General features: G+C 39.1%; 1 protein-coding gene across 1 annotated transcript in view; it reads left to right on the forward strand.

The window, feature by feature from the left end:
- Positions 1-19,252, forward strand: part of SUCNR1 (succinate receptor 1) — a 29,881-nt gene that overhangs the window by 222 nt on the left and 10,407 nt on the right. The gene's annotated exons all lie outside the window — the stretch shown is intronic.

The raw sequence follows: 19,252 nt of genomic DNA on the forward strand, positions 1-19,252 counted from the left end.
GCTTCAAATATGAATTAGAGCCCATTTCCTATGGGGTTGTGCTAAACTATTATATTCACTCATAAATTCTAGGAGTATATGTAATTATTTGATAGCATTACTTTAACTTAGTAAATACAAGAAACAGACACAAGAACAAACATATAATGGAAACAAACACTCGCTCTCATTTCTGCATAGCAGGGCAGTTTCTTAGTGTTAGTGTTCCTTCTGTTGAAATATACACAGAGACCTTGATTTGAAGAACAAACAAAGAACGTTGTAAACAAACATAACTGTGGTAGCCAAAAGAGAAGAAAAAAGGCAGTGAGATTAAAGTGAATGTCTTAGCGGGCTAAACAGTCTGATGTAGGCGGACCTGTAAGTTTCTCTATCCCAGCCAACTCCCGATTGCCTCCGGCCTCATATGGAATCCCACAGAAGCAGTCCACATTTTGGCTCAATGCCAATCTTATAGCCTTGAGTGGATCGGATAACTCCGGTATCTAGGACCAGTGGATGGTCTTGTCTGCTTGGAGTCGTATGAATACCTGTGTGCTGTGTAACGGTCAGGAGGCTCAGAGTATCCCACGCCGGCACTGACACTGATTGAGCTGCACATGATGGAGAAACAAGTGACGCCATGTTGTATGCACACTTGAGGGGACTACTGTGGGAGACGTTGCGGTCATGTTCCAAGACGCCTGTAGAGTTCTGCATATATCGGTTAGGCTTCTTCTCAATGAGGAGATCTGTAGTTAGTTTCTTTGATGCGCTGACTGCGTCCACAACACTGACTCTCCTAGTGCAAAGGCCATCGCCTTCCCATCTGGTGCCCCCAGGAATAAATTATTCCCCCCAGTACTGAGGGGAATCATTTATTGCTGGGGGCATAATTTATTACAGAGGTAGGCTGGGAGCATAATTTGATTTCAGGGGTTCTGTGGGGAATAATTTATTCCTGGGGGCATAATTTATTACAGAGGGGTGCTGGGAACATAATGTTATTGCAGGGGTGCTGGGGGAAACAGTTTATTGCAGGGGGCATCATTTTATTGCAGGAGGGCTGCTGGGGGCATACATTTATTGCAGGGGGCATCATTTATTATAGAGGGGGCTGGGAGCATAATTTGATTGCAGGGGTGCAGGGGGGAATAATTTATTCCTGGGGGCATAATTTATTACAGAGGGGGTTTGGGAGCATAATGTTTTTGCAGGGGTGCTGGGGAAAACAGTTTATTGCTGGGGGCATCATTTTATTGCAGGGGGGCTGCTGGGGGCATCATTTTATTGCAGTGGGGCTGCTGGGGGCATCATTTATTATTGAGGGCAACATTTATTACAGAGGGGGGCTGGGAGCATAATTTTATTGCAGGGGTGCTGCGGGGGAATCATTTATTGCTAGAGCATAATTTATTACAGAGGGGGGCTGGGAGCATAATTTGATTGCAGGGATGCTGGGGGAAATAATTTATTCCTGGGGGCATAATTTATTACAGAGGGGAGATGGGAGCATAATGTTATTGCAGGGGTGCTGGGGGCATCCGTTTATTGCTGGGGGGCTGCTGGGGGCATCATTTTATTGCAAGGGGCTGGGGGTATCATTTATTGCTGGGGGCATCATTTATTACAGAGGGGGGCAGGGAGCATAATTTTATTGCAGGGGTCCTGGGGGGGGAATCATTTATTGCAGGGGGCATAATTTATTACAGAGGGGGGCTGGGAGCATAATTTGATTACAGGGGTGCTGGGGGGAATAATTTATTGCTGGGGGCATAATTTATTACAGAGGAGGATGGGAGCATAACTTTATTGCAGAGGTGCTGGGGGTAATACTTTATTCCTGGGAGCATAATTTATTACAGAGGGGGGCTGGGAGCATAATGTTATTGCAGGGGTGCTGGGGGAATCAGATTATTGCTGGGGGCATCATTTATTGCTGGGGGCATCATTTATTACAGAGGGGGCTGGGAGCATAATTTTATTGCAGGGGTACTGGGGGGAATCATTTATTGCTGGGGGGAATCATTTATTACAGAGGGGGGCTGGGAGCATAATTTGATTAAAGGGTTGCTGGAGGTAATAATGTATTGCTGGGGGTATAATTTATTACAGAGGGGGGCTGGGAGCATAACTTGATTGCTGGGGTGCTGGGGGGAATAATTTATTTTGCTGGGGGCATAATTTATTACAGAGGGGGCCTGGGAGCATAATGTTATTGCAAGGGGGCTGAGGAAATAATTTTATTGTTGGGGCATCATTTTATTGCAGGGGGCTGGCCAGGGGGCTTCATTTTATTGCTATGGGCATCATTTATTGCAGGGGGCTGGGGCATCATTTTATTGCTGGGGTATCATTTTATTGCAGGGGGGCTGGAAGCATCATTTTAATGCAGGGGTGCTGGGAGCATCATTTTATTGCAGGGGTGCTGGGGGCATCATTTATTGCTGGGGGCATCATTTATAACAGAGGGGGCAGGGAGCATAATTTTATTGCAGGGGTCCTGGGGGGGAATCATTTATTGCTGGGGGCATAATTTATTAAAGAGGGAGGCTGGGAGCATAATTTGATTGCAGAGGTGTTGGGGGTAATAATTTATTCCTGGGAGCATAATTTATTACAGAGGGGGGCTGGGAGCATATTGTTATTACAGGGGTGCTGGGGGAATCAGATTATTGCTGGGGGCATCATTTTATTGCAGGGGGCTGCTGGGGGAATCATTTATTACAGAGGGGGCTGGGAGCATAATTTTATTGCAGGGGTGCTGGGGGGAATCATTTATTGCTGCGGGAAATAATTTATTACAGAGGGGGGCTGGGAGCATAATTTGATTACAGGGGTTCTGGGGGTAATAATGTATTGCTGGGGGTATAATTTATTACAGAGGGGGGCTGGGAGCATAATTTGATTGCTGGGGTGCTGGGGGAATAATTTATTGCTGGGGGCATAATCTATTACAGAGGGGGGCTGGGAGCATAATGTTATTGCAGGCGGGCTGAGGAAATCATTTTATTGTTGGGGCATCATTTTATTGCAGGGGAGCTGGCCAGGGGACTTAATTTTATTGCTGTGGGCATCATTTATTGCAGAGGGGCTCAGGGCATCATTTTATTGCAGGGGGGCTGGGATATCATTTTATTGCAGGGGTCTGGGAGCATCATTTTATTGCAGGGGTGCTGGGAGCATCATTTTATTGCAAGGGGACTGGGAGCATAATTTATTGCTGGGGCATCATTTATTACAGAGGGGGCTGGGAGCATAATTTTATTGCAGGGGGGCTGGGAGCATAATTTTATTGTTGGGGCATATTTTATTACAGAGGGGGGATGGGAGTATAATTGTATTGCAGGGGTGCTGGGGGGAATCATTTTATTGTAGGGGGGCTGCTGGGGGCATCATTTATGGCTGGAGGCATGGGGTATCATTTTATTGCAGGAGGCTTCATTTTATTTCTGTGGACATCATTTATTGCAGGGGGCTCAGGGCATCATTTTAATGCAGGGTGGCTTGGGGCATCATTTTATTGCTGGGGTATCATTTTATTACTGGGGTATCATTTTATTGCTGGAGTGCTGAGAGCATCATTTTATTGCTGGGGTATCATTTTATTGCTGGGGTGCTGAGAGCATCATTTTATTGCAGGGGTGCTGGGAGCATCATTTTATTGCAGGGGTGCTGGGAGCATCATTTATTGCTGGGGCATAATTTATTACAGAGGGGGACTGGGAGCATAATTTTATTGCAGGGGTGTTGGAAGCATCAGTTTATTGCTGGGAGCATCATTTTATTGCAGGGGTGCTGGGGTCATCATTTTATTGCTGGGAGCATAATTTTATTGCAGGGGTTCTGGGGGCATCATTTTATTGCAGTGGGGCTGGGATATCATTTATGATTTGACCGCTGATTCCTATTGGAGTGGTGCATGTTACGTGAGGTGTCACTAATAAAAGCTCAATAACAAAGCTTGGCATACCATCATGTGTCACAATACCTCGTTATGGATTTAAAATTGTATAAAGTAAAGATCAGACAACTGTAATTTGCAGCTAACCAGCTTGCCTTAGTTACAGTAAGTACCTGACTGCAACTAAGCTTGAGCAATTTACACCATTTCAGTTGCTTCCCATTTCTATACATTTTTGCTTTGGGTTTTCATGGTATTAACATCTGTAAGATTATGTGGATATTGGACATCAATGTCTAATGTCTACATCAAAGAATGTAACTGCATTCATTGTAACTTGGTGTAACTAAGGTACTTTCTGTTTAAATGTAATGCCAGATTTGTTTTCAGTTGCATATAAAATGCACACTTATGAGAAGGCATGCCAATGCACACTACCTAACTGCTTTTTATAATGGTTGGGGCTATAAATCAAACCTTATTACAACAGGTAGCTGCCATACCTTGGTATTCTAAATAAAGCATTAACATCTTTAAAAAAATGTTTACAAGTATTTCTATTACCCTTGAGTGGGGGCTATGTGTGGTTGGTGGGGGTGTGTGTGGTGGGGGGGTTGTTGTGGGTGGGGGGGTGTGTGGGGGGTGGTACAGTGCATTGCCCCATTTCTTTAAGTATTTATTGTTCTGGGTAGAGGCCGCTGCACTGTCATTCTGCCTATGGACCTGCACTTGCTAGGGCCGACCCTGGCGTCTCTGTAATGTTCCTGTTATCATAAGAAAACACAAAATAAGCCCCATTTCAACTCAACCATCCCTAATTGTCAGCATAATTCTTCATTATATACATAAACAGTTGTTCCAATAATACAAATGGTTTATTGCAGTATATACAATGCAATAGTGCTCCACATTAGTGGATTTGTTTTGTTTTTTTAAAATGTTGTGCATTACCTTTAAATTATTATTTTAAAAACTGGGGGTGGGGTTGGAGGCGGAGACTGGGCAGAGTTGGAGGCGGGGATAAAGGGGCCCCATTTTGTCATCCTGCCTTGGGCCCAGCAATGGGGCCGGCCCTGTGTGAATGGTGGACAGCCCAGCATGTCAGACTTTTTATAGTGTTGTATGGTAATCAATCACTGTGGTATGTGCAAAGCTCAGCATGTCACTTATTGTAGTCTTATGTATAGTGTTATATAGTAATCAATCACTGTGTGCATGTGCAGTTCTTAGTGTCTCAGACTTATTGTATAGTGTTATGTAGTAATCAATCACTTTGTGTGCACAATTCAGCGTTTCAGACTTGTTGTATAGTGTTATATAGTAATCAATCACTGTGTGTATGTGTACAGCACAGTGTGTCAGACTTATTCTATAATATTGTATGGTAATCATTCACTGTGTGTATGTGCACAGCTCAGTGTCTCAGACTTATTGTATAGTGTTGTATTGTACACAATCACAGCGTATGGTGCACAGCTTAGCGTATCAGACTTATTGTATAGTGTTGTATAGTAATCAATCATTGTGTGTGTGAACAGCTCATTGTGTCAGACTTATAGTAAAGTATTTTATGGTAATTAATCATTGTGTGCAGGTGCACATCTCAGTGTATCACACTTATTGTATAGCAATCACTGTGTGTGGTGCACAGCTCAGTGTGTCAGACTTATGGTATAGTGTTGTATCATAAACAATGACAGTGTGTGGTGCACAACTCAGCATGTCAGACTTATTGTACTGTATAACATTGTATGGTAATCACTGTGTGCATGTGCACAGTTCAGCATATCAGTCTTATTATACTGTATAACATTGTATGGTAATCACTGTGTGCATGTGCACAGTTCAGCATATCAGTCTTATTATACTATATAACGTTGTATGGTAATCACTTTGTGCATGTGCACAGTTTAGCATATCAGTCTTATTATACTGTATAACGTTGTATGGTAATCACTGTGTGCATGTGCATAGTTCAGCATATCAATCTTATTATACTGTATAAGGTTGTATGGTAATCACTGTGTGCATGTGCACAGTTCAGCATATCAGTTTTATTATACTGTATAACGTTGTATGGTAATTACTGTGTGCATGCGCACAGTTCAGCACGTCAGACTTATTATACTGTATAATGGTGTATGGTAATCACTGTGTGCATTTGCACAGTTCAGTGTGTCAGACTTATTATACTGTATAACGCTGTATGGTATTTACTGTGTGTGGTGCACAGCTCAGCATATACGTTTTATTATACTGTATAACGTTGTATGGTAATTACTGTGTGCATGTGCACAGCTCAGCATATAAGTTTTATTATACTGTATAACGTTGTATGGTAATTACTGTGTGTGGTGCACAGCTCAGCATATACGTTTTATTATACTGTATAACGTTGTATGGTAATTACTGTGTGCATGTGCACAGCTCAGCATATCAGTCTTATTATACTGTATAACGTTATATGGTAATTACTGTGTGTGGTGCACAGCTCAGCATATAAGTTTTATTATACTGTATAACGTTGTATGGTAATTAATGTGTGCATGTGCACAGCTCAGCATATCAGTCTTATTATACTGTATAACTTTGTATGGTAATTAATGTGTGCATGTGCACAGCTCAGCATATCAGACTTATTATACTGTATAAGGTTGTATGGTAATTACTGTGTGTGGTGCACAGTTCAGCATATCAGTCTTATTATACTGTATAAGGTTGTATGGTAATTACTGTGTGTGGTGCACAGTTCAGCATATCAGTCTTATTATACTGTATAATGTTATATGGTAATTACTGTGTGTGGTGCACAGCTCAGCATATAAGTTTTATTATACTGTATAACGTTGTATGGTAATTACTGTGTGCATGTGCACAGCTCAGCATATCAGTCTTATTATACTGTATAACGTTGTATGGTAATTAATGTGTGCATGTGCACAGCTCAGCATATCAGACTTATTATACTGTATAAGGTTGTATGGTAATTACTGTATGTGGTGCACAGTTCAGCATATCAGTCTTATTATACTGTATAAGGTTGTATGGTAATTACTGTGTGTGGTGCACAGTTCAGCCTATCAGTCTTATTATACTGTATAACGTTATATGGTAATTACTGTGTGTGTGGTGCACAGCTCAGCATGTCAGTCTTATTATACTGTATAAGGTTGTATGGTAATTACTGTGTGTGGTGCACAGTTCAGCCTATCAGTCTTATTATACTGTATAACGTTATATGGTAATTACTGTGTGTGGTGCACAGCTCAGCATGTCAGTCTTATTATACTGTATAACGTTGTATGGTAATTACTGTGTGTGGTGCACAGCTCAGCATATCAGTCTTATTATACTGTATAACGTTGTATGGTAATTACTGTGTGTGGTGCACAGTTCAGCATATCAGTCTTATTATACTGTATAACATTGTATGGTAATTACTGTGTGCATGTGCACAGCTCAGCATATCAGTCTTATTATACTGTATAACGTTGTATGGTAATTACTGTGTGTGGTGCACAGCTCAGCGTGTCAGTCTTATTATACTGTATAACGTTGTATGGTAATTACTGTGTGTGGTGCACAGTTCAGCATATCAGTCTTATTATACTGTATAACGTTGTATGGTAATTACTGTGTGTGGTGCACAGTTCAGCATATCAGTCTTATTATACTGTATAACATTGTATGGTAATTACTGTGTGTGGTGCACAGTTCAGCATATCAGTCTTATTATACTGTATAACGTTGTATGGTAATCACTGTGTGTGGTGCACAGTTCAGCATATCAAACTTATTATACTGTATAACGTTGTATGGTAATTACTGTGTGTGGTGCACAGCTCAGCGTGTCAGTCTTATTATACTGTATAACGTTGTATGGTAATTACTGTGTGTGATGCACAGTTCAGCGTGTCAGTCTTATTATACTGTATAACATTGTATGGTAATTACTGTGTGTGGTGCACAGTTCAGCATATCAGACTTATTATACTGTATAACGTTGTATGGTAATTACTGTGTGTGGTGCACAGTTCAGCATATCAGACTTATTATACTGTATAACATTGTATGGTAATTACTGTGTGTGGTGCACAGTTCAGCATATAAGACTTATTATACTGTATAACGTTGTATGGTAATTACTGTGTGTGGTGCACAGCTCAGAGTGTCAGTCTTATTATACTGTATAACATTGTATGGTAATTACTGTGTGCATGTGCACAGCTCAGCATATCAGTCTTATTATACTGTATAACGTTGTATGGTAATTACTGTGTGCATGTGCACAGTTCAGTGTGTAAGACTTATCATACTGTATAACGTTGTATGGTAATTACTGTGTGTGGTGCACAGCTCAGCATATCAGTCTTATTATACTGTATAACGTTGTATGGTAATTACTGTGTGTGGTGCACAGCTCAGCATGTCAGTCTTATTATACTGTATAACGTTGTATGGTAATTACAGTGTGCATGTGCACAGCTCAGCTTATCAGTCGTATTATACTGTATAACGTTGTATGGTAATTACTGTGTGTGGTGCACAGCTCAGCATATCAGTCTTATTATACTGTATAACATTGTATGGTAATTACAGTGTGCATGTGCACAGCTCAGCTTATCAGTTGTATTATACTGTATAACGTTGTATGATAATTACTGTGTGCATGTGCACAGTTCAGCATATCATACTTATTATACTGTATAAGGTTATATGGTAATTACTGTGTGTGGTGCACAGCTCAGCATATCAGTCTTATTATACTGTATAACGTTGTATGGTAATTACTGTGTGTGGTGCACAGCTCAGCATATCAGTCTTATTATACTGTATAACATTGTATGGTAATTACAGTGTGCATGTGCACAGTTCAGCTTATCAGTCGTATTATACTGTATAACGTTGTATGGTAATTACTGTGTGCATGTGCACAGTTCAGCATATCATACTTATTATACTGTATAAGGTTATATGGTAATTACTGTGTGTGGTGCACAGCTCAGCATATCAGACTTATTATACTGTATAAGGTTGTATGGTAATTACTGTGTGTGGTGCACAGTTCAGCCTATCAGTCTTATTATACTGTATAAAGTTATATGGTAATTACTGTGTGTGGTGCACAGCTCAGCATGTCAGTCTTATTATACTGTATAACGTTGTATGGTAATTACTGTGTGTGGTGCACAGCTCAGCATATCAGTCTTATTATACTGTATAACGTTGTATGGTAATTACTGTGTGTGGTGCACAGTTCAGCATATCAGTCTTATTATACTGTATAACATTGTATTGTAATTACTGTGTGCATGTGCACAGCTCAGCATATCAGTCTTATTATACTGTATAACGTTGTATGGTAATTACTGTGTGTGGTGCACAGCTCAGCGTGTCAGTCTTATTATACTGTATAACGTTGTATGGTAATTACTGTGTGTGGTGCACAGTTCAGCATATCAGTCTTATTATACTGTATAACGTTGTATGGTAATTACTGTGTGTGGTGCACAGTTCAGCATATCAGTCTTATTATACTGTATAACATTGTATGGTAATTACTGTGTGTGGTGCACAGTTCAGCATATCAGTCTTATTATACTGTATAACGTTGTATGGTAATCACTGTGTGTGGTGCACAGTTCAGCATATCAAACTTATTATACTGTATAACATTGTATGGTAATTACTGTGTGTGGTGCACAGCTCAGCGTGTCAGTCTTATTATACTGTATAACGTTGTATGGTAATTACTGTGTGTGATGCACAGTTCAGCGTGTCAGTCTTATTATACTGTATAACATGGTATGGTAATTACTGTGTGTGGTGCACAGTTCAGCATATCAGACTTATTATACTGTATAACGTTGTATGGTAATTACTGTGTGTGGTGCACAGTTCAGCATATCAGACTTATTATACTGTATAACATTGTATGGTAATTACTGTGTGTGGTGCACAGTTCAGCATATAAGACTTATTATACTGTATAACGTTGTATGGTAATTACTGTGTGTGGTGCACAGCTCAGAGTGTCAGTCTTATTATACTGTATAACATTGTATGGTAATTACTGTGTGCATGTGCACAGCTCAGCATATCAGTCTTATTATACTGTATAACGTTGTATGGTAATTACTGTGTGCATGTGCACAGTTCAGTGTGTAAGACTTATCATACTGTATAACGTTGTATGGTAATTACTGTGTGTGGTGCACAGCTCAGCATATCAGTCGTATTATACTGTATAACGTTGTATGGTAATTACTGTGTGTGGTGCACAGCTCAGCATATCAGTCTTATTATACTGTATAACATTGTATGGTAATTACAGTGTGCATGTGCACAGCTCAGCTTATCAGTCGTATTATACTGTATAACGTTGTATGGTAATTACTGTGTGCATGTGCACAGTTCAGCATATCATACTTATTATACTGTATAAGGTTATATGGTAATTACTGTGTGTGGTGCACAGCTCAGCATATCAGTCTTATTATACTGTATAACGTTGTATGGTAATTACTGTGTGTGGTGCACAGCTCAGCATATCAGTCTTATTATACTGTATAACATTGTATGGTAATTACTGTGTGCATGTGCACAGCTCAGCTTATCAGTCGTATTATACTGTATAACGTTGTATGGTAATTACTGTGTGCATGTGCACAGTTCAGCATATCATACTTATTATACTGTATAAGGTTATATGGTAATTACTGTGTGTGTGGTGCACAGCTCAGCATATCAGTCTTATTATACTGTATAACGTTGTATGGTAATTACTGTGTGTGGTGCACAGCTCAGCATATCAGTCTTATTATACTGTATAACATTGTATGGTAATTACAGTGTGCATGTGCACAGCTCAGCTTATCAGTCGTATTATACTGTATAACGTTGTATGGTAATTACTGTGTGTGGTGCACAGCTCAGCTTATCAGTCGTATTATACTGTATAACGTTGTATGGTAATTACTGTGTGCATGTGCACAGTTCAGCATATCATACTTATTATACTGCATAAGGTTATATGGTAATTACTGTGTGTGGTGCACAGCTCAGCATATCAGACTTATTATACTGTATAACGTTGTATGGTAATTACTGTGTGCATGTGCACAGATCAGCATATCAGACTTATTATACTGTATAACGTTGTATGGTAATTACTGTGTGTGGTGCACAGCTCAGCTTATCAGTCGTATTATACTGTATAACGTTGTATGGTAATTACTGTGTGCATGTGCACAGTTCAGCATATCATACTTATTATACTGCATAAGGTTATATGGTAATTACTGTGTGTGGTGCACAGCTCAGCATATCAGACTTATTATACTGTATAACGTTGTATGGTAATTACTGTGTGCATGTGCACAGCTCAGCATATCAGACTTATTATACTGTATAACGTTGTATGGTAATTACTGTGTGCATGTGCACAGCTCAGCATATCAGACTTATTATACTGTATAACGGTGTATGGTAATTACTGTGTGTGGTGCACAGCTCAGCATATCAGTCTTATTATACTGTATAACTTTGTATGGTAATCACTGTGTGCATGTGCACAGTTCAGCATATCAGTCTTATTATACTGTATAACATTGTATGGTAATTACTGTGTGCATGTGCACAGTTCATCATATCAGTCTTATTATACTGTATAACTTTGTATGGTAATTACTGTGTGCATGTGCACAGTTCAGTGTGTAAGACTTATCATACTGTATAACGTTGTATGGTAATTACTGTGTGTGGTGCACAGTTCAGCGTGTCAGTCTTATTATACTGTATAACATTGCATGGTAATTACTGTGTGTGGTGCACAGTTCAGCATATCAGACTTATTATACTGTATAACGTTGTATGGTAATTACTGTGTGTGGTGCACAGTTCAGCATATCAGACTTATTATACTGTATAACATTGGATGGTAATTACTGTGTGTGGTGCACAGTTCAGCATATCAGACTTATTATACTGTATAACGTTGTATGGTAATTACTGTGTGTGGTGCACAGCTCAGCATGTCAGTATTATTATACTGTATAACATTGTATGGTAATTACTGTGTGCATGTGCACAGCTCAGCATATCAGTCTTATTATACTGTATAACGTTGTATGGTAATTACTGTGTGCATGTGCACAGTTCAGTGTGTAAGACTTATCATACTGTATAATGTTGTATGGTAATTACTGTGTGTGGTGTACAGCTCAGCATATCAGTCTTATTATACTGTATAACGTTGTATGGTAATTACTGTGTGTGGTGCACAGCTCAGCGTGTCAGTCTTATTATACTGTATAACGTTGTATGGTAATTACTGTGTGTGGTGCACAGTTCAGCATATCAGTCTTATTATACTGTATAACGTTGTATGGTAAATACTGTGTGTGGTGCACAGTTCAGCATATCAGTCTTATTATACTGTATAACGTTGTATGGTAATTACTGTGTGTGGTGCACAGCTCAGCGTGTCAGTCTTATTATACTGTATAACGTTGTATGGTAATTACTGTGTGTGGTGCACAGTTCAGCATATCAGTCTTATTATACTGTATAACGTTGTATGGTAAATACTGTGTGTGGTGCACAGTTCAGCATATCAGTCTTATTATACTGTATAACATTGTATGGTAATTACTGTGTGTGGTGCACAGTTCAGCATATCAGTCTTATTATACTGTATAACGTTGTATGGTAATCACTGTGTGTGGTGCACAGTTCAGCATATCAAACTTATTATACTGTATAACATTGTATGGTAATTACTGTGTGTGGTGCACAGCTCAGCGTGTCAGTCTTATTATACTGTATAACGTTGTATGGTAATTACTGTGTGTGATGCACAGTTCAGCGTGTCAGTCTTATTATACTGTATAACATGGTATGGTAATTACTGTGTGTGGTGCACAGTTCAGCATATCAGACTTATTATACTGTATAACGTTGTATGGTAATTACTGTGTGTGGTGCACAGTTCAGCATATCAGACTTATTATACTGTATAACATTGTATGGTAATCACTGTGTGTGGTGCACAGTTCAGCATATAAGACTTATTATACTGTATAACGTTGTATGGTAATTACTGTGTGTGGTGCACAGCTCAGAGTGTCAGTCTTATTATACTGTATAACATTGTATGGTAATTACTGTGTGCATGTGCACAGCTCAGCATATCAGTCTTATTATACTGTATAACGTTGTATGGTAATTACTGTGTGCATGTGCACAGTTCAGTGTGTAAGACTTATCATACTGTATAACGTTGTATGGTAATTACTGTGTGTGGTGCACAGCTCAGCATATCAGTCGTATTATACTGTATAACGTTGTATGGTAATTACTGTGTGTGGTGCACAGCTCAGCATATCAGTCTTATTATACTGTATAACATTGTATGGTAATTACAGTGTGCATGTGCACAGCTCAGCTTATCAGTCGTATTATACTGTATAACGTTGTATGGTAATTACTGTGTGCATGTGCACAGTTCAGCATATCATACTTATTATACTGTATAAGGTTATATGGTAATTACTGTGTGTGTGGTGCACAGCTCAGCATATCAGTCTTATTATACTGTATAACGTTGTATGGTAATTACTGTGTGTGGTGCACAGCTCAGCATATCAGTCTTATTATACTGTATAACATTGTATGGTAATTACAGTGTGCATGTGCACAGCTCAGCTTATCAGTCGTATTATACTGTATAACGTTGTATGGTAATTACTGTGTGCATGTGCACAGTTCAGCATATCATACTTATTATACTGCATAAGGTTATATGGTAATTACTGTGTGTGGTGCACAGCTCAGCATATCAGACTTATTATACTGTATAACGTTGTATGGTAATTACTGTGTGCATGTGCACAGCTCAGCATATCAGACTTATTATACTGTATAACGTTGTATGGTAATTACTGTGTGCATGTGCACAGCTCAGCATATCAGACTTATTATACTGTATAACGGTGTATGGTAATTACTGTGTGTGGTGCACAGCTCAGCATATCAGTCTTATTATACTGTATAACTTTGTATGGTAATCACTGTGTGCATGTGCACAGTTCAGCATATCAGTCTTATTATACTGTATAACATTGTATGGTAATTACTGTGTGCATGTGCACAGTTCATCATATCAGTCTTATTATACTGTATAACTTTGTATGGTAATTACTGTGTGCATGTGCACAGTTCAGTGTGTAAGACTTATCATACTGTATAACGTTGTATGGTAATTACTGTGTGTGGTGCACAGTTCAGCGTGTCAGTCTTATTATACTGTATAACATTGCATGGTAATTACTGTGTGTGGTGCACAGTTCAGCATATCAGACTTATTATACTGTATAACGTTGTATGGTAATTACTGTGTGTGGTGCACAGTTCAGCATATCAGACTTATTATACTGTATAACATTGTATGGTAATTACTGTGTGTGGTGCACAGTTCAGCATATCAGACTTATTATACTGTATAACGTTGTATGGTAATTACTGTGTGTGGTGCACAGCTCAGCATGTCAGTATTATTATACTGTATAACATTGTATGGTAATTACTGTGTGCATGTGCACAGCTCAGCATATCAGTCTTATTATACTGTATAACGTTGTATGGTAATTACTGTGTGCATGTGCACAGTTCAGTGTGTAAGACTTATCATACTGTATAATGTTGTATGGTAATTACTGTGTGTGGTGTACAGCTCAGCATATCAGTCTTATTATACTGCATAACGTTGTATGGTAATTACTGTGTGTGGTGCACAGCTCAGCGTGTCAGTCTTATTATACTGTATAACGTTGTATGGTAATTACTGTGTGTGATGCACAGCTCAGCATATCAGACTTATTATACTGTATAACATTGTATGGTAATTACTGTATGTGGTGCACAGCTCAGCATATCAGTCTTATTATACTGTATAACATTGTATGGTAACTACTGTGTGCATGTGCACAGCTCAGCATATCAGACTTATTATACTGTATAACGTTGTATGGTAATTACTGTGTGTGGTGCACAGCTCAGCGTGTCAGTCTTATTATACTGTATAACATTGTATGGTAATTACTGTGTGCATGTGCACAGCTCAGCATATAAGTTTTATTATACTGTATAACGTTGTATGGTAATTACTGTGTGCATGTGCACAGTTCAGCATATCATACTTATTATACTGTATAAGGTTATATGGTAATTACTGTGTGTGGTGCACAGCTCAGCATATCAGACTTATTATACTGTATAACGTTGTATGGTAATTATTGTGTGCATGTGCACAGTTCAGCATATCAGTCTTATTATACTGTATAACGTTGTATGGTAATTACTGTGTGCATGTGCACAGTTCAGTGTGTAAGACTTATCATACTGTATAACGGTGTATGGAAATCACTGTGTGCATGTGCACAGTTCAGCATGTCAAACTTATTATACTGTATAACGGTGTATGGTAATCACTGTGTGCATGTGCACAGTTCAGCATGTCAGACTTATTATACTGTATAACGTTGTATGGTAATTACTGTGTGTGGTGCACAGCTCAGCATATCAGTCTTATTATACTGTATAACGTTGTATGGTAATTACTGTGTGCATGTGCACAGCTCAAAATATCAGTCTTATTATACTGTATGACGTTGTATGGTAAATACTGTGTGCATGTGCACAGCTCAGCATATCAGACTTATTATACTGTATAACGTTGCATGGTAATTACTGTGTGCATGTGCACAGTTCAGCATGTGAGACTTATTATACTGTATAACATTGTATGGTAATTACTGTGTGCATGTGCACAGCTCAGCATATCAGTCTTAATATACTGTATAACGTTGTATGGTAATAACTGTGTGCATGTGCACAGTTCAGCATGTCAGACTTATTGTATACTGTTTAAATAATTACTAATTGCTGGTATTAATTCCCTATTGGTCATTCTTATACTCTCTGTGTACTTTTTAGATGTGTTTTTCCTTTAAGTATAAAAATATGCATTGGGTCTATGTGTGTGAATTCAAGAATAAAAAAACAAGGAAATTAATATGCAAAAAATGTAACTTAATGCCTAGGGCTCCATTTATTAAGTAGTGGATGCTGCTTTAGAGCCCCATCATTTCAGATTCGCATGAAAAAGAAGTTAAGAAGCAGCAGTCATAAGACCGCCGCTCCTTAACTTCATGGCGGACTGAAATCATCGCGATTGGGATGATTGACGGCCCCTGCTAGCCGCCGATGGTCGCCAGTGAGCAGGGGGTGGCATTGCACAAGAATTTCACCAGAAATGCTTGTGCAATGTTAAATGCTGACAGCGTATGCTGTCAGCATTTAGCGAGGTTGAGCGTACATGAAACGACACAGCGAATCATGTCAGCTCAACCTTTGTTAAATCTAACCCCTAGAGTTTAAGTTCTTGATCAAATGTTAAAAAAGCATGGAAATTCACAACTTGAACTACCCCAGACCTGGGTGCTTTGCGTGACATCATCAATTACATTACTGATTACAACTCACATGACACTGTTAATGACATCCTCATTTGCATCACTAGTGACATCCCCTATGACATCATCAATGGTGCCATTAGTGACATAACCCATGACAATTTTCTACATATTAGAGGAATGTAGAAATAATGTATTACAATGTATTTCAGGTTATATTGTGCAATATTATATGCATGTAATTAATGGTAGTACCATATACAGCAATGTGTAGAAATGTATGAAGGTTTTCTTTAGACTAAAACAAGTTTGTAGTGATATATTTAGTATGTTGTTTGTATTGACTTAAAAGGACATTCCAGTCAAAATGTAAATGCACATACATGAATTACATCTCTGAATAGAAACATTTTTGCAACATATACGGGCAAAAATGTGTCTAGTAAAAGTTATCACTGTTTAAGTGATAACATTTTTCTCTGCATGTGCATGTGAAGCATAGCTAGATAGTATCAGTGCAACAGGATTTTAAATACTGCAGCTGCTCAGCACGACTATGGGGCTTGTATCATTCATGTCAGCAATTAACAAACTGACGGGTAGATTACGAGTTGTGCGTTAAGGTATAAAAGCAGCGTTAAGAGGTCCTAATGCTGCTTTTTTACTCCCGCTGCTATTACGAGTCTTGCGGGTTTAGGGGCACCGCACACTTCTTTGGCCTTACCGCAAAACGACTTACGTAAACTTTGTAAAGTCTTTTTTCTATGTGACTTCCATAGCGCTGGTATTACGAGTCTGTCCTAGATCCCTAATGCATTTAGCCAATAGAATGTGAGCTCAAGCCTATTGGCTGATTGCATCAGCCAATAGGATTTTTTCTACCTTAATTCCGATTGGCTGATAGAATTCTATCAGCCAATCGGAATCTAAGGGACACCATTTTAGATGACATCACTTAAAGGAACCGTCATTCAGTAATAAGACTCCGGATGAAGAGGATGCTCAGCATCGGATGTCTTGAAGATGGACCCGCTCCGCGTCTGATGGATGAAGATAGAAGATGCCGTCTGGATGAAGACTTCTGCCTGTCTGGAGGATCACATCGCCCGGCTTGGATGAAGACTTCTCCCGGCTTCATTGAGGACTTCGGCCCGGTTGAATGAAAACTTCTGCCGCTTCCTTGAGGATGGATGTCCGGTCTTCAGAACTGTAAGTCGATCTTCAGGGGGTTAGTGTTAGGTTTTTTTAAGGGTGTATTGGGTGGGTTTTAATTTTAGGTTAGGGTTTGGGCCTGCAATAGAGCTAACTGCCCTTTTAAGGGCAATTCCCATCCAAATGCCATTTTCAGGGCAATGGGGAGCTTAGGTTTGTGTGGGTGGTGGGTTTTACTGTTGGGGGGGTTGTTTGTATTTTTTTTACAGGTAAAAGAGCTGATTTCTTTGGGGCAATGCCCCGCAAAAGGCCCTTTTAAGGGCTATTGATAGTTTAGTTTAGGCTAGGTTTTTTTTTAGTGGTTTTTTTTTGTACTTTAGCTAATTGTATGTAATTTTTTTAATTGTATTTAATTTAGGTAAGTTATTTAATTGTAGTGTAGTGTTAGGTGTTAGTGTAACTTAGGTTAGGTTTTATTTTACAGGTAGTTTTGTATTTATTTTAGCTAGGTAGTTATTAAATAGTTAATAACTATTTAGTAACTATTCTACTTAGTTAAAATAAATATAATCTTGCCTGTAAAATAAAAATAAACCCTAAGATAGCTACAATGTAACTATTAGTTATATTGTAGCTAGCTTAGGGTTTATTTTAAAGGTAAGTATTTAGTTTTAAATAGGAATTATTTAAAAGTAATACTATACATTTTTATTTATTGTAATTATATTTAAGTTAGGGGGTGTTAGGTTTAGACTTAGGTTTAGGGGTTAATACATTTAGTATTGTGGCGGCGACATTGGGGGCGGCAGATTAGGGGTTAATAAATGTAGGTAGGTGGCGGCGATGTTAGGGATGGCAGATTAGGGGTTAATAATATTTAACTAATATTTGTGAGGCGGGAGTGCGGCGTTTTAGGGGTTAATATGTTTATTACAGTAGCGGCGATGTTGGGGGCAGCAATTTAGGGGTTAATAAGTGTAGTTAGGTTGCAGCGACATTGGGGGAGGGAGATTAGGGGTTAATAAATACAATGTAGGTGTTGGCGATGTTGGGGGCAGCAGATTAGGGGTTAATAAATATAATGTAGGTGGTGGCAATGTCCGGAGCGGCAGATTAGGGGTTAATAAGAATAATGTAGGTGTCTGCGATGTCGGGGGCGGAAGATTAGGGGTTAATAAGTGTAAGATTAGGGGTGTTTAGACTCGGGGTTCATGTTAGGGTGTTAGGTGTAAACATAACTTTTATTTCCCCATAGGAATCAATGGGGCTGCGTTACTGAGTTTTACGCTGCTTTTTTGCAGGTGTTAGACTTTTTCTCAGCCGGCTCTACCCGTTGATTCCTATTAAGACCAGCTCACCGCTGACTTAAGCAGCGCTGGCATTGGAGTGCGGTAAGGATCACAATTTTGCTCTACGCTCACTTCTTGCCTTTTAACGCCGTGTTTGTAAAAACTCGTAATACCAGCGCTGTAGGTAAGTGAGCGGTGAGAAAAAACTGCTCATTAGCACCGCTAGCTCCTAACGCAAAACTCGTAATCTGACCGTGAGTCATTACCAGATGGTACAAGCACCTTAGGCTCTCTGAGCAAGTACTGTGTTAAAAATGCTGGTGCACAGTGCATACTTAAATATACCTTTGAGACAGCTATAGCTTTTATTAGAAGAATTTTTGTTAATGCACATATATTACAATAATGCTTCTATTCAAAAATGAAATGCAATGGGGGGTTAAAAAAGCAGAGAG

This window comes from Bombina bombina, chromosome 4 (assembly GCF_027579735.1).
Source record: "Bombina bombina isolate aBomBom1 chromosome 4, aBomBom1.pri, whole genome shotgun sequence".
Classification (NCBI taxonomy): Eukaryota; Metazoa; Chordata; class Amphibia; order Anura; family Bombinatoridae; genus Bombina; species Bombina bombina.